The 16,702-nt window shown below is 39.5% G+C and overlaps 1 pseudogene; it reads right to left on the reverse strand.

Annotated features, from left to right (window-relative positions):
• Positions 1-566: 566 nt before the first annotated feature.
• Positions 567-16,649, reverse strand: LOC115145240 (protein mono-ADP-ribosyltransferase PARP9-like; annotated as a pseudogene).
• Between the last annotated feature and the right edge of the window lie 53 nt (positions 16,650-16,702).

Consider the following 16,702-nt stretch of genomic DNA (forward strand, 5'->3'; position numbering starts at 1 on the left):
CTCTAACCTGACAGAGCTTGATGATCTGCAGAGAAGAATGGGAGAAACTCCCCAAATACAACTGGGCCAAGCTTGCTGCCATAAATCAAATCAAATGTATTTATATAGCCCTTCTTACATCAGCTGATATCTAAAAGTACTGTACAGAAACCCAGCCTAAAACCCCAAACAGCAAGCAATGCAGGTGTAGAAGCACGGTGGCTAGGAAAAACTCCCTAGAAAGGGAGGTGCTTCAACAAAGTAAAGGGTCTGAATACTTATGTAAATGTTATACTTCAGGTCATTATGGGGTAGATTGAAGAGAAAAACAATTCAATGAATTTTAGAATAAGGCTGTAAATGTAACAAAATGTGACAGATGCATATCTGTATTTCCAGTCATGTGAAATCTGTAGATGATTCTGACCTAATTTATTTATTTCAATTGACTGATTTCTCTTAGGCAGATGGTGGTGAACTGGTTTTCAACCCCATCAGTCAGATGCATCTTTTTCCAGTCATATTGTTGATTCTGACCTAATTTATTTATTTCAATTGACTTTATATTTTTCAAATCTTTGCTATTGTCAGTATACATGCAAACCCACTGCTAAATTCATAACATACCCATTGAAACTGCAATAAAATTTAGTTGGCTGTAAACTGAAGCCGTAGTGCTAATACGGAGGCAGATAATTAAACTAAACTAAACCATGGCAAATCAAAAAGCAATATACATGTGATGCAATTGTCAGAATTTCCTATATTGGTGTATCAAATCCAGTTTTCCTGCATAGACTATGGAGTAAACGAAATGAAGATCTATATTTCATTAGGACTTCGTTATTAGAACTTATGGGTTGAAGTATTTTTTGTGCAGATGATCAGATATTCAGGTAGGGCTTGGTGACCATTGAAAATGACACAGGTGTCTACGCCCCCTTCCACGCTGTCATACAGGGTTAGGGGGTCTCCACCGGGGGTCTCCGGTGGCAGAATGAGACCTGGTGTGCCAATAGTAGACTTCCCTGTCAGCACCTGTGCTGCAAAAAAGTACAGGTACTCTTCATCAGCCAAGCCCCTCCACAGCTTCTCTGTCCCATGCACACTGCTACTGAAGTAGATCCCCTCTCCATGATTTTGCTCTGTGGATGAGAGTAACACATTACAAAATGTAAGAGAAAAAACACACAATTGAAACAAAACATTGTGTGACAAGGTTGAATTATGTTTTAGCTGCAAAGTAGCTACAGGCATTTGCCTCAAAAAGCCTTGTGATTAGAAAATGTAATTCAATTTCTAGACTATAAGTGGCTTCGCTTACCGTCAGCTGGTGCAAACTCCCTCTGGAAGCCCACTCGGCTGACCAGGTCACAGTATTGCACTGGCAGGCGCTGGTACATTCGTTGTGAAGAGGCAGACTGCAACTGTCTCTTCTTTAGCTCAAAGAGATGCTTCAGAGTGCTATTCTCCACCTTCTCAACCTGTAACATAAGATTCAGCCATATTTGATCAGTTATCATGCGGTAAATATCACAGATTGTACCTTGAATGTTAAATCTGTAGTTTATTTTGTTAACACAGACCCTGACAATTTCAAGCCCGGAAAAATCGTCTGAGCTGTTGTTCTTTACAGGCGTCCTTGAGAAATTGTTGGACGATTTCAGGCCCATGTCACTCTCCTCTTTTTTTGCAAAATCCTCTTGGACTTTGCAGAAAATGGCTTCCAACTCTAACACAGAAGCTCTGACACCTCTAGAAGACCCCTGGATGATCACACCAGCACGACCATCTTTAACCTCTTCAACCTATGGGGGCGCTATGTCATTACTGGATAAAAAAAACGTGCCCGTTTTAAGCGCAATATTTTGTCATGAAAAGATGCTCGACTATGCATATAATTGCCAGCATTGGAAAGAAAACACTCTGACGTTTTCAAAACTGCAAATATATTATCTGTGAGTACCAGAACTGATCTTACAGGCGAAACCAAGATGAAACTTCAAACAGGAAATGAACAGGATTTTTGACGCTGTGTTTTACTAACGTCTCCTTATATGGCTGTGAATATGCTGTGAACGAGCTTATGCGCTCTGCCGCTCATCCAAGATGTCTGCAGCATTGTGCCGTATTTGTAGGCATATCATTGGAAGATTGGCCATAAGAGACTACATTTGCCAGGGGGCCGTCCGGTGTCCTTTGTCGGTGCGTAATTCCCAGTGGCAACCATTGTACCTTGCGTTACAGAAGGAGACTCATACTTCCAGGAACGATACATCATTGAAGAGATATGTGAAAAACACCTTGAGGATTGGTTCTAAACAATGTTTGCCATGTTTCAGTCGATATTATGGAGTTAATTTGGAAAAAAGTTTGGCGTTAGGATAACTGAATTTTCGGGTTTTTTTGGTAGCCAAACGGACCGATTTCTCCTGCACAAAAAATCTTTCAGGAAAAACTGAACATTTGCTATCTAACTGAGTCTCCTCATTGAAAACATCCGAAGTTCTTCAAAGGTAAATGATTTATTGAATGTTTTTGTGAAAATGTGGCCTGCTAATGCTAACGCTAAATGCTAACGCTAAATGCTAAATGCTAGTTTGCTATGGTAAGAGAAGCATATTTTTGAAAATCTGAGATGACAGTGTTGTTAACAAAAGGCTAAGCTTGAGAGCTAGCATATTAATTTCATTTCATTTGCGATTTTCATGAATAGTTAACGTTGCGTTATGGTATTGAGCTTGAGGCTATGATTACGCTACCGGATCCGGCATGGCTCGACGCAAGAAGTTAAAGAACTCCTCAATGGAAACATTCCACTTGGTTTGAAGGGAAAGCAGCTTGTCAAATTCCCTCTGACCAAAGTGCTGTATGAAACCATTGAGAATGGTGAAGTTCTCAGAGGGCATCATGAAAGCATAAGTGAGCCAACATTTGGCCTCCCTCAATATGTCATTCTGGGCACTGCTGAGCTCGATATACGGTGATGCACCTCCTCTTGGATATCAGCGTTTATTTGTAGCTCTGGACTCATAATGATCAGTTGTGTGCCCAAATCCTTGCAGATTCAAAGACATGAAAGCATACGTTAGCTCAAAAGTTGAAAGAAATACAGTGGCATGAAAAAGTATGTGAACCCTTTGGAATTACCTGGATTTCTGCATAAAAATTAAGTAGGTCATCAAATGTGAACTGATCTTCAACACAAGTCACAACAATAGGCAAACAGTGTGCTTAAAATGAATAACACACACACATTGTATTTTTCTTGTCTAAATTGAAAACATAATTTAAGATTCACAGTGTAGGTTGGGAAAAGTATGTGACCCCTAGGCATCTCCAAAAGCTAATTGTAGTCAGGAGTCAGCTAACCTGGAGTCCAATCAATGAGACTAGATTGGAGATGTTGGTTAGAGCTTCCTTTCCCTATATAAAAATAATTTTAAAATATATATTTTTTGGAGTTTGCTATTCACAAGAAGCATTGCCTGATGTGAACAATGCCTCAAACAAAACTACCTAAGATTAAGAGTTGTTGACTTGCATAAAGCTGGAAAGGGTTCATCGGTCCACGGTAAGACATTGTCTATAAATGGAGAAAGTTCAGCACTGTTGCTACTTTCCCTAGGAGTGGCCGTCCTTGCAAAGGTGACTGCAAGGACGGCTAAAGCGTGTCAGCTAAAGCCCTACATACATTTCTGTAACATGCCAACATCGCTGTTGACGAGTCTACGATATGTAAAACACTAAACAAGAATGGGAGGACACCACGGAAGAAGTCACTGCTTTCCCCAACAACAAAAAAAAAACATTTCTGCACGTCTGAAGTTTGCAAAAGTTCACCTGGATGTTCCAGCGCTACTGGCAAAATATTCTGTGGACAGATGAAACTACAGTTGAGTTGTTTGGAAGGAACACACAACACTATGTGTGGCGAAAAAAAGGCACAACATACCAACATCAAAACCTCATCCCAACTATAAAGTATGGTGGAGGGAGCATCAAGGTTTGGGGCTGCTTTGCTGCCCCAGGGCCTGGACAGCTTGCTATCATTGCTGGAAAAATGAATTCCCAAGTTTATCAATTTTGCAGGAGAATGAATTGAAGCGCAACAGAAGTTGGGTGATGCAACAGGACAACGACTCAAAACACAGAAGTAAATCAACAACAGAATGGCTTCAACAGAAGAAAATATGCCTTCTGGAGTGGCCCAGTCAATCCTAACCTCAACCTGCTTGAGATTCTGTGGCATGACCTTGAGAACGGTTCACACCAGACATTCAAAGAATATTGCTGAACTGAAACAGTTTTGTAAAGAGGAATGGTCCAAAATTCCACCTGACCGTTGTGCAGGTCTGATCCGCAACTACAGAAAACATTTGATTGAGGTTATTGCTGCCAAAGGAGGGTCAACCAGTTATTAAATCCAAGGGCACACATACTTTTTCAACCTTGCACTGTGAAGGATTACACAGTGTGTTCAATAAAGACATGAAAAGGTATAATTGTTTGTTATTAGTTTAAGCACATTGTGTGTCTATTGTTGTAAACCTAGATGAAGATCAGATCACATTTTATGACCAGTTTATGCAGAAATCCAGGTATACAACAAGAAAAGTATGTGTTCTGTTGATAAACGCATTATATTAACATACCCCTTAGTCTACTTTTGATCGGAATCTCGCCTTGAGAGGAGGCACTGTTGGAGGGGCTAGAATATTGTGTTGCGCCTTGAAGAGATTTCAGTTGATTTTCAAAAGCCTGTGGAAAAGAGCAGAAATATGTGAGAAACTGGCGGGTTATCGGTTGAGTCTGCTGCAACGGCTGGATAAGAACAAGCCGTTCTCCCTCTGCTCTCATTTCCCCAGACACAAACATTCACAGGTGTTTCACTCAGTCACTGTCTCAGGGCACAAGTATCCCCTTCTCCAAACGACATGTATGAATCCGTAGCTAGTCATTGTTGTTCCATCTAGTTATTCCCTGTCAACTTTGCTGAGGCCATATGGTTGTTTGTCTGTCCACATGGCGTTGTTTAGTAGGCTTACTTTTGTCTGTCTGTATAATTATTCCATTGCTGACGACAGCTGTCGTTATGTCGTGATCCAAGCCCATGCTTGGAAAATAAAATGAGAACTGTAGATTAATTTGATTGTACAAATGTGGCTTAAGTGTCGGGAGAGAAAAGCTTTGCTCCTCTCGAAAGGGAAACAATTTGGGGCAAGCGAATTAGCCTACCATCATCTAAATCTGTGTCTGTAATAAATGCAGTCGTAGCCAGCCATGCATTAGGCTATTTAATTGCCTATTCCGTTGATGATTTACTTACTTAGTCCTATTAAATTGTGTGCACAAAACATGGTACGTTTAAATGTTAGGGTATAGTAAGTTGAGAAGTTTGGTTGGTTTTACTCTGATGATTAGAACTGAACTCAATCTGAATAGGGAATATATATTTTAAAGAGGCAGGCAGATTTGTGGCGTCGTTTTCTGAAAAGATGCTACAGCCAGCAACTGAATTGCTAGACACTCAATGGGGCTATATAGTGCAACGCTTTGGACTATAAAATAGGTAAGAATAGTTTAATCGTAAAAAGTTGTGATTGTTTTTCCGAGTATTGATTTTTGGTTAGGTAACGCCAGGGAATTTGAACTATAAGTTAACGTATTCTAAAAAACACTATCTGTTTTTCTTTACGGGGAACAAGTATATGTCTTATCTTAAAGGGACAGTGCATGTTTATCACAGTGGTTTGAGGGTATGGCAGTGTATAAAATATTTTGGGATGACAATTTGAAGATAGACTGAATGAGTTACATGAAACATTGAGAGATTTAAAACAAACGATGTGAAGGGATTATCAGAATTATTGGGTTTCGTTGTTGTAGTAAAAGTTTGGGTAAAGGGGATTTCCATGTTCCCAGTGACAAGGTATTTTAAAGGGGTACACTCACATGTGGATTATTATGAGTTTTAATTAGACAAGTGAATAACGTATTGGGGATAGAGTCGTAATTAAAATACTAAGTCAAAGACGAGACAGTTACTAGATTAAAATGAATTCTAAATTGTTTATGAAGAGACAATTACAATTTATACCCATCGAAATGTTTTATAAAATTAGCGAATTTAGAGATATTGGTTGGGGTGATAAATTATAATTCAAGATTTGAACAGATGTGATAAATTAGGTTTGGTTTATCGAACAACAATTATTTACAATTCATTGAAAGTTGCTACGAATTGGGCCGAGGTTGAGCGCCTGATGATGATGTCACTAAGCAAAGCACTATTGGTCGCCACGGAAATTACGTTGTGACTGGGGGTAACGGAGAAAATTGTTTGTCTTTTAGAAGGAAAATGTGTGCATTAGTGTTTCGAGTCACTTTTCAGAAGTTGATAAAAATGACAAAATACATTTTTAAAAGTAATTTGAGAGTCGCCAGGATAGTCAGGAAAGATGCTAAAAACTAGCAGCTGATATGCTAGGTAGGCATCATAAGATTTGTGGCGTTTATTTGGATTGAATTAGGCTATGAGAGAGGGAGACTGGATGTCTGAATCGTAAAACATCGTGATAATGGATTCTGATGGTTGTCGATTCCAGGTTTGATTGTTTATGTAACACCAGTGAATTTGAGCACTGTTTCCATTGTTAGGGTATGTTAGGGTATTTAATGTTAGGGTATTTAAAGTGTTAAATACCCTAACATTAAATGTTGTGGGTATTTAAAGTTTGAAAAGCAACCTCTATAGAAAAACATAACTGCATATGTTTCGGGAAATTAGCTAGGTTGAATTTGGTTATTCAAGCATTGCCCCTGATACGTAGACATCCGTAACAGGGGCAAGAGTTTTTTTTTCTTGAGGAACTAACAGATGTAAACGTGAGTCTCTGAGTAATTTTGCCATCTGAAGCATTATAGTAGTGAGTTTTCATATAGTTTGTTTTTAGCTGATAAAAGTGGTTTGTTTATTTGTTTACTGGTTATGGTCAATTTTAGGGTTTGATTTAACTTAGTTAAACATTGTGTTCTGGCGTGTTTAAGTAGGATTCTTTATTCCGGGACGGATGGGAGTTATCTAAAATAAGTAAATTAAAGGAGCCATGGGAGAATGCGAATGCATTTTTATTAAATATCTGGGATTAAATTACGGATTTCTTACACTGAGAAATGTACGACATTTGCGGCAGAGGTAAAAAGTAATACATTGGATAATAATGTTATCAGGGTTAATTGTATCTAAGGGTAGCATGTTCATTTAAGTAAACATATACGTAGACGATGTTTAAAACTTATGATTAATGATTTGAGTCAAAGGGGAATTATCATTAGGTTTAGTTATAGTTCACTTATTGAGTTTCTGAATCGAAGTAGCATAGTGAATGCTAGTTAGGCGTGTTGTGTCTCACTTTTAGAAGCCTCCTGGGATTATAATCTTGGGGAGAGTGGGGGAGAGAGCGGCCATAAACTACCAAATTGAAAAAGGTCTGGAAGTCTTGATTATCCATTAAGGTTTGCAAATATATACACATAAAATAATTGTTAGAACTATTTGTTTTAGTGCAAAGATATTTTAAAGAGGCACGCTCACATATGGAACCTTATGAGTTTTTATTTTATGGGTTTTAATTACACAGGTGATTATTTTTATTTTAAGGATAAAGGGTTCTTTAATATGTCTAATATGGTAACAGAAACAACAGAAAATAGTTATATTTATCATTGAGAATAAATGGGAGTGATAAATTACTGTAGATAAGGTATTCCACACTATGCAACATATATTAAATTCACGTTATTGTCAGATAGAATACTGAGGATCCCTAGAGGAAAGAGCTTGTAAAGTGTAGGAAGGATTTCAATATGGTTAACATTTGTTTTTGTTTTTTCTAAAATCAATGATTTTAGATAGTCAAACAGTGAGACATGTAGTTCAAATTTGGAAACATGAGAAAAAGAGCTACAGACAGATAGGGGGAAAAAGCAGACAGAAGAGCCCTCCCCCGCACTGCAGAGACCTTGAAGGTTGGAGAGCAGAAGTTTTAGAAGGGGAGCCAGGACGAGCAAAGATACAGAATGTGTAGATAACAGTTACTGAATGGAGACAAAAGGGAGAATTGGACATACATGATATAATGTCAGAAAATAAGGATAATTTACTAATCCTACCTAAGTCATTATTTAGGGTATATAAGGTTGTTACCTGGGCAGAGCCAGGTATCAAAAGGGGGGTGGGTAAGTTAGTGGCCTATTGGATAAGAAACTAATAATAAAAAATAAAAAACATTTTTAGCTAACAAATAGGCATATAAATTAAAGATATTGCGAATGATTTTGCCGAAGATTGTATCACCGCCGGGCTGGGCAACCTGAGCTTTTGCTATCTCATCCGCCATTTTATGCATTACAGGTGAACTACAGGTGAAGTCACTCAATCCAGTCCCAGAGGCTTGTTGGGGGGACCATACCAAGGACTCCTGGTGACAGCTAGCTGAAAGAGCTACCCGGATTCATATCGCACGGCGGGAGGGTAAGACACAATGACACTGTCGAACAATAAACAGTGATCGAGAGGAGAACTGGAATTAACAGAATTCCGGGGGCCATCTCTCGAATGAAGTAACCCTCCCTGTCTTTTCATCCCTGTTTTTGTTCATAGAAGTGAAGATGTGTCTGGCTCTTGCTAAGTGATGTGTTCTCAGGGAGAGGGTGGGGCTTCACATGGAAGCTGTTCGTCTGAGCTGTCTTATCGTGGGTGACATATTCCTGATACAGCACGTCCTACTTGAGTATACGGATTGTGGTAATTTGACCCATGGTTTAGACGATGAGGATTTTGTTCCAAAATAAGCATAAGAGATCCCTAGATCTGGGTAGACAGGAAGTTAGAGTAGAGGTTGGGAAGGATCTCTCAATGGAGTTTTATGTAGACCAAAATGGAGTCATGGCAGTCTAGGACACTGAGCCATTATGGCATATATCGGTGCAGGTTCCCATATTGATCGTGGACACAGGTCATAGCTCATTTGGAGAGAGAGGGCTATATGAATCCACTCACCCAGTATGGAAGAAGGTAGAATATAGTGAAGGTGAGAGTTTTTGATTGTAATCAGGAGAGAGGGATGTATTGCATAAAGATACGCCTAACCCTTTAAACAGAAATGAAGGAGGATCTAGGGTTGTGGTATGATGAATATGACCAGGTCTTGGTCGACACCCTAGTACGGTTCTGGGTAGAGGAGTTTAGGCCGGTATGGTAAAGCTGTTCACGAAAGCAGGAATGCCAGATAATGACAGTTGAATTGATTTGCACAATTTATATCACCAGGTTCCCCTTAAAATCAAGACTTCCTCCCTTTACAGTGACCGGAGGAGATTATTACCGTTTGGCCCGGTACAGTACTCTTGGGAAATGATGTCAGGGCGAGGTTTTACCGACAGATTGGACAGGATTATGCTCCCTTGTACATTTGGGAATGCCTTTCACACTCATTCAACACCAAGACATGAAATATAGCCAGATGGGAGAAAAGAGCTACTCCATCCGGGTCTCTTATTGACAAAGTATACATTGATAACATTGGGGTTCTACGGACGAGGACTGGATTATTTATATTTATTATAATCAACAGCGCTTTAACAATTATACCAGAGATGCTATTAAAGGTTTTGCAGAACAGTCTGAAGCAATCAGCCGGATGGCTTGGCAGAATAGGATTGCATTAAATATGTTAATTGCTGAAAAGGGAGAAGTATGCGTGATTATCGGGACCATGTTTGTGCTTACATCCCAAATAACACAGCTCCGGACGAATCAGTGCCCGAAGCCTCAGCTGGTTTGACCACCCTGGCTCACGGTTTGGCAGAAAACTCTGGGGCGGATACTTCTCTGACTAATTGGGTTTGATAGTATGTTCAGAAAATGGGAAAAAATATTATGATCACTGTATTATGGGCTACATTCACCTGTGTGACTGTTTAGTTTTATGGGGCTGTTGTCTAATTCCCTGTGTATGAGGCCTTATTTCCAGGACTCTGGAGAAATCGATGACAATAGATGGTGAGTTACCAGGGGATTCCAGGTTCTGACCCGTGGAGTACTGAATGCATGTCTACAGAACAAGTGGACAAATCTGGATCTATTATTTGTGGGGAATTTATATTTGATGAAACCATTTTTGATGTTTAGGGAGGCTAGGTTGTATCCCATCTCAATATTAGACTGTTTTTTTATGAAGATTGTGACGAAAATTCTGATAAGAAGAGTTATGATTCTGATGTAGGCCTGAGAAACAGTTATGGCGAATGCAAGTATAGGGGTTATGTTTAGGTGATGTTTTGAGGACAAGAAATATCTCTAATAAAAATAGAAATAGGCTTTTTAATACCACAATATAACTACAATGTGTGATTGAATGTATAATATTTAATCAAAGGGTGGATATGTTAAGGGAATTTTTATCAATGATGACTAATTATGTATACATTTCTATCAGGATGTACTAATCAGAATACAATTATGCTACTGTACATGTATGAATTTTCTCTCTTGCCCCCATTATTGAATATAATGTAGTGAATGTAGTCGGGAGTTTAGTACAATGACGGTCTGTTCCTTTGTACAAATGAATGAACTATCTCCAGATGGCAGGAACAGACTATCTCCAGACTGTCTAGAATGCTTATCTACACTGACTGACCTTGGCTCTAGGCGAGGAGGGAAGGCTTGAGAACTATAGGGCCTTTCTACCAGTTTCAAGAAGAGACGGAACATTTAGAAAACGCTGACGTCATTTTCAGTTTATAACCTGTGGTAAAATGTGTATGAACTCAGTACTCTCTTGAATTAAAGGCTGTTACTTGACTTTTAAGACCGGGGCTCTGTCCATTCTTATAAAATAAGGGTCTTACAAACCCTTATGCATTGACAGAGTGTTTACTTTTGATTGGGAATTAAAACAGAGGAATTAAATTCCTTTAACACATAATGATACGCTTTGAGATGCACTCAGTAATAGCGCAGGATTGTGCACTTGAGGTATAGGCTTTAAAGCACACCTCCAGGTTTTCCGATCACAAGTAAATGTGATTACGAGTATCAGGTGTGATATATAACAGATACAATTACGAGTATGACGATATCGGCATACCCCTACTGGTAACTCTGCTACAGTTGAAGCCAAAAGTTGACATCCACTTAGGTTGGAGTCATTAAAACTCATTTTTCAACCACTCCACACATTTCTTGTTAACAAACTATAGTTTTGGCAAGTCGGTTAGGACATCTACTTGTGCATGACACAAGTAATTCTTCCAACAACTGTTTACAGACAGATTTCACTTATAATTTTCCAGAGGGTCAGAAGTTTACATACACTAAGTTGACTGTGCCTTTAAACAGCTTGGAAAATTACAAAAAATGATGTCATGGCTTTAGAAGCTTTTGATAGCCTAATTTACATCATTTGAGTCAATTGGAGGTGTACTTGTGGATGTATTTCAAGGCCTACCTTCAAACTCAGTGCCTCTTTGCTTGGCATCATGGGAAAATCAAAAGAAATCAGCCAAGACTTGTAGACCTCCACAAGTCTGGTTCATCCTTGGGAGAAATGTCCAAACGCCTGAAGGTGCCATATTCATCTGTACAAACAATAGAACGCAAGTATAAACACCATGGGACCACGCAGACGTCATATCGCTCAGGAAGGAGAAGCGTTCCGTCTCCTAGACATGAACGTACTTTGGTGCGAAAAGTGCAAATCAATCCCAGAACAGCAAAGGACCTTGTAAAGATGCTGGAGGAAACAGCTACAAAAGTATCTATATCCATAGTAAAACGAGTCCTGTATCGACATAACTTGAAAGGCCGCTCGTCAAGGAAGAAGACACTGCTCCAAAACAGCCATAAAAAAAGCCAGACTACGGTTTGCAACTGCACATGGGGTCAAAGACTGTACTTTTTGGAGAAATGTTCTCTGGTCTGATGAAACAAAAATAGAACTGTTTGGCCATAAAACCATTGTTATGTTTGGAGGAAAAAGGGGGAGGCTTGCAAGCTGAAGAACACCATCCCAACCGAGAAGCACGAGGGTGGCAGCATCATGTTGTGGAGATGCTTTGCTGCAGGAGGGACTGGTGCACATCACATAATAGATGGCATCATGAGGAACGAAAATGATGTGGATATATTGAAGCAACATCTCAAGAAATCAGTCAGGAAGTTAAAGCTTGGTCGCAAATGGATCTTCCAAATGCACAGTGACCCCAAGCATACTTCCAAAGTTGTGGCAAAATGGCTTAAGGACAACAAAGTCACGGTATTGGAGTGGCCATCACAAAGCCCTGACCTCAATCTTATAGAACATTTGTGGGCAGAACTGAAAAAGTGTGTGTGAGCAAGGAGGCCTACAAACCTGACTCAGTTACACCAGCTCTGTCAGGAGGAATGGGCTAAAATTCACCCAAATTATTGTGGGAAGCTTGTGGAAGGCTACCTGAAACATTTGATACAAGTTAAACAATTTAAAGGCAATGCTACCAAATACTAATTGAGTGTATGTAAACTTCTGACCCACTGGGAATGTGATGAAAGAAATAAAAGCTAATCATTCCTCTACTGTTCTGACATTTCACATTCTTAAAATAAAGTGGTGATCCTAACTGACCTAAAACAGGGAGTTCTTACTAGGATTAAATGTCAGCAATTGTGAAAAACTGAGTTTAAATGTATTTGGCTAAGGTTTATGTAAACGTCCAACTTTACTGTATATCTGTTCTGGTGTGTCATAGCGAGACAGTAAAGAACTGAAGTCTTGATTTAGAAATACACCATATTCCCAAAATCTTCAGTTTAAAAACTGACAAGTAGCCTAATTAAAATAGCAAAATCCAAAACTTTTACCAGGCCACTAAGGACAAGTATGAAAGTGACTGATACATTATATGTCTCAGTGTCAGATGGAAAGATTACATAAAAAATATCCATATTCATTCCATTGTTGTGCTGGGAAAATGTCACTGCTGTGTCCATCATGATCTTTGCAACCTCCTGCTTGCTGAAGCCCAGCACTCCAGTACCAATGGCTGGGAAGGAGATAGAAGACAGCTGCCTTTTTTGTGCCATGCTCAGACACTTCGAGACGATGTCACCAAGACTCTGTTAACAGAGGAATACCGAAAGCTTACAAATGACTTGCTTATTCCATGTTATACGTATGGACCGGATATAGTAAATATAGTTAGATATATACTTATCTTAACATATTGCTAGGAACAATGAGGTAGGCTAACAATTTCATATTTGATCTCATAACAGGTCATTGCAGTGTAGTTGGTTACCTTACTAAGACTTATAGAGCCTTATTTGCATTTACCTTTTCAGACGCTTGACTTTTGTGAGGGCATATAGTGTGATACACATATTTGCATCGTAGTTTGTGCCCCTGGGTTTCAATAACATCACCATATTTGTGGTTGTTTTTTAAGTAATTCCACATCTCTTTCTGGATGCCTTGGTCAGCAGCTTTCAATGATTGCTTTGGATATTACCCCAGTTGACAAATTTAGGTCATTAGAAATTGTGTTCACAATGCTGAGTGTCTGTCAATAAAAGATTAGCAAGAAAGAAAATCAAGTCATCAATTTTGTTTCAGATATTTAGAGATGCCAAAAATGTACCAATTCCACAATCAATATCATTTACCACATTATGCTATGTATCATTCCTATGCTCTATTTTCTATTATTTGACCTGCTCTCTCTCGATGTATCCTTTTTTGATGGTCAGACTGACATTCCCAAGCTGAACCGTGGGTGTTGAAAAGGGTTTGGTGGAGCCTTTCCCGTGGCTCCTTGCAGCTTGACTGTATGACGCCTTAGGTGGCTGCCCCTGAGCATTCACTGGTTGACTATGTGACCCGAGGACCCCAGTATTTGACGGCACGCTCTCTCCATCTCCCTGACCGACGGCTCATCATGATTAACTAGACGAACCTCTAGTGGAGCACCAGAATAATTTGAAGCATGGTACTCTTTCAATGACGTCTGCACAGAGTGGCAAGGGATAGTTGAAGAGGCCAGAATTTATGGCAGGAATGGCAACTGACTGCAGATTATCTTGCTTGACCACTTTCAGAATGCTTAAAACAGCCCTTTGGAGTTGTGGTGTGACATTATCAACTTCAGATTTTCTGTTGTTGTATGGAAGGTTTGGACCCACAGCATGAATGATCTTCCTGCATGGAAGGTATCCAGGTGGGGCGATGTTACTGTAATTTAATTATGCCAATGTGCTTTCATCAATTGAAAGCCCTTAATCTATTTTATGAGAATTTGTAAGATTTCTTGTTTGCATAAAATAGACGCAGACCAGTCTTTCAATAATAGGTAATAGAATTTATTCTCGGAGCGCGCTACCACTTAAACACGTGCAGCAGTTTATATACAGATCATGACGTCATTTCACTGCTTTAACAGAATCCCCTCCTCTCGACCGGGACAAAGTAAGGTGAAAAGTTCATTCTAACTTACTAACACACTCCCAGATAACTTTTGACCCCTCAACATTATCGATCACCACTGAACTGACAGTTTTAATTAACAGACAACCTAGGAATGCACTCACTTGCCTTATCTGAAAACCCCAGAGCTAAGTTTCAGTAGGGTTAACCATAGGCTAACGACCTTCTGTGTTTACACAGTCCACAACCCATTTGTTTCTGCCTAGTTGGAATGGTGTTCATTAACTTTTTATTACTCCTTGTCCGTGTCACACAATCCCTTCTTATGAACTCATATTGTCAATCACTTATAAAACAAAGTATAAGTTTACCTAGTTACAATTCTATTTAAAATGAGGATATTGTTTATTCATTTATCCATAATAAATTCAACAGGCGATGATAGCATCTCCTATTGACAACTTTCCTTTTCTGAAAATGTACTGGTCACTATCTTGCTGGATAGCTGGGCCACCAGCATCGCTAAGCGCTTTTGCGAGGCCTCCACAATGCTTTAGCCTGTTGTTGGCAGCATTGACCTCAGCATCAACACGGTGAGTGGTAAGGTCATCCTTCCACACAGACACTTTGAAGCTCTTGGATAGATGTATAGAAAACCTTTCCTCGGGGAAGACAGAGGGATTCCTCGACTGCCCTGCACAGGTGGCATCTACACCATGGAGCACAGTAGTGCATCCAAACTTGCTTTGCAGGACGTTAAGTCAGAGCTGATCCACATTGGCCTAAGATGCTAACCATCTCTTCCTCTAGAGGGATATTCAATGACTTGGCCATGGCTCACACAGCATAGGGAATCCAATGTTAACCTGTAAAGAACAAACGTTTGAGTAAGATCATTGTAGCATATTACATTCAGAGATGAAGACCCACTGAGCACACACTGGTTGAATGAACATCGTTTCCACAGAACCAACGTGTAATAGATGTTGAAATTACCTCTGTGCACAGTGCACTTACAAAAAAAGATTGTAGTTTTGCAGTAAAAGTGCAGTATCTGCAGTCAACTGTGGTATTTTGGACGCAATAATTGCAGAATAACTGCAGTTATACTGCACTCTAACTGCAGTTACAATGCAAAATTACGGCAGTAAAATGTTTTTATTTAGACTCGCATATTTCTTTCCTAAGGGTGTGTACATTTGTTTTTGTATCATTAAGGAGGAGGCTATAATCAAAACTGAAAGTAAACTGACCACGTTAAATAATAATATATATGTATATATATTTAACGTGATCAGTCATGTCAGTTTACATTCAGTTTTGAGATATATATATATATTTAGTAACGACCCTGGGTTTACAAGCGCGGATATCGACTGCCGCTTGAGCATGCTTTTGGGGCACCGTCGAGCGCGTTCCTATGCTCTTTGAAAGGAGGGAGTAGTGTAACAGTCGGAGAAGTGTAATAGTCGATAGCGCGCTGGATTTGGGCTAGAAGGTCGAGGGTTCGAGGCCTGCTCCCTGCCTGTTTCATTACACACACACAAAAAAAGAACATCAATTTTGAATTGGTTATTGAATTTGAGTCTGTGGGAAATAAAGTTGTGGCAACGTATCCATTAGTTACTGACTGTTCCAGCTGTACAACAGTGACAGTTTACTTTATTAGGGAAAGTGTGCACTCAGGAATTGTATTCACAACTGTCTCCAAACTGGCAGCCGGGGGGCTAAAGCTAATCGGGAACGATATCTGTTTTGTAAATTGCCCAGTTAAGTCAGTCTAAAGGAAAGCAACAAATAGGCTAGTCAACCATAAATGCATCCAAAACACACATGTCCACTAGCAGGCTAGCCACTAACACAACGTCAGTTGACTTGGGCTAACTTTCAAACGAACTAAATCAAAGTCAGTTTCCAAATGACACAATCACGCCAGAACACTAACTGTTAGTTTGTCACAATACTTTAACAAAATCAATCAAACCAACAATTAGAGTTGTAAGGAAATTGTGACAGTATTATAGCCTACTCACCTCACAGCAACGAATGTTTTATGGAATTAGCAACTGACAACGGACTAAAAGTCCATTTATACTTGATCAGAAAAATGTGGCCAGAGGCGCTGTATGGATGATGTGATACAATTTCACCACATCGCCCTGTGCCTGTCAAATGTTGTAACAATAAAGGAAAGCTCTGTAAAGCTTCGCATTGACATGATTGGTTGACAGTAGGTGAGGGCGGGAGGTCCTGTTGAC

The sequence above is a fragment of the Oncorhynchus nerka genome, linkage group LG17, assembly GCF_034236695.1.
Source record: "Oncorhynchus nerka isolate Pitt River linkage group LG17, Oner_Uvic_2.0, whole genome shotgun sequence".
Taxonomy (NCBI): Eukaryota; Metazoa; Chordata; class Actinopteri; order Salmoniformes; family Salmonidae; genus Oncorhynchus; species Oncorhynchus nerka.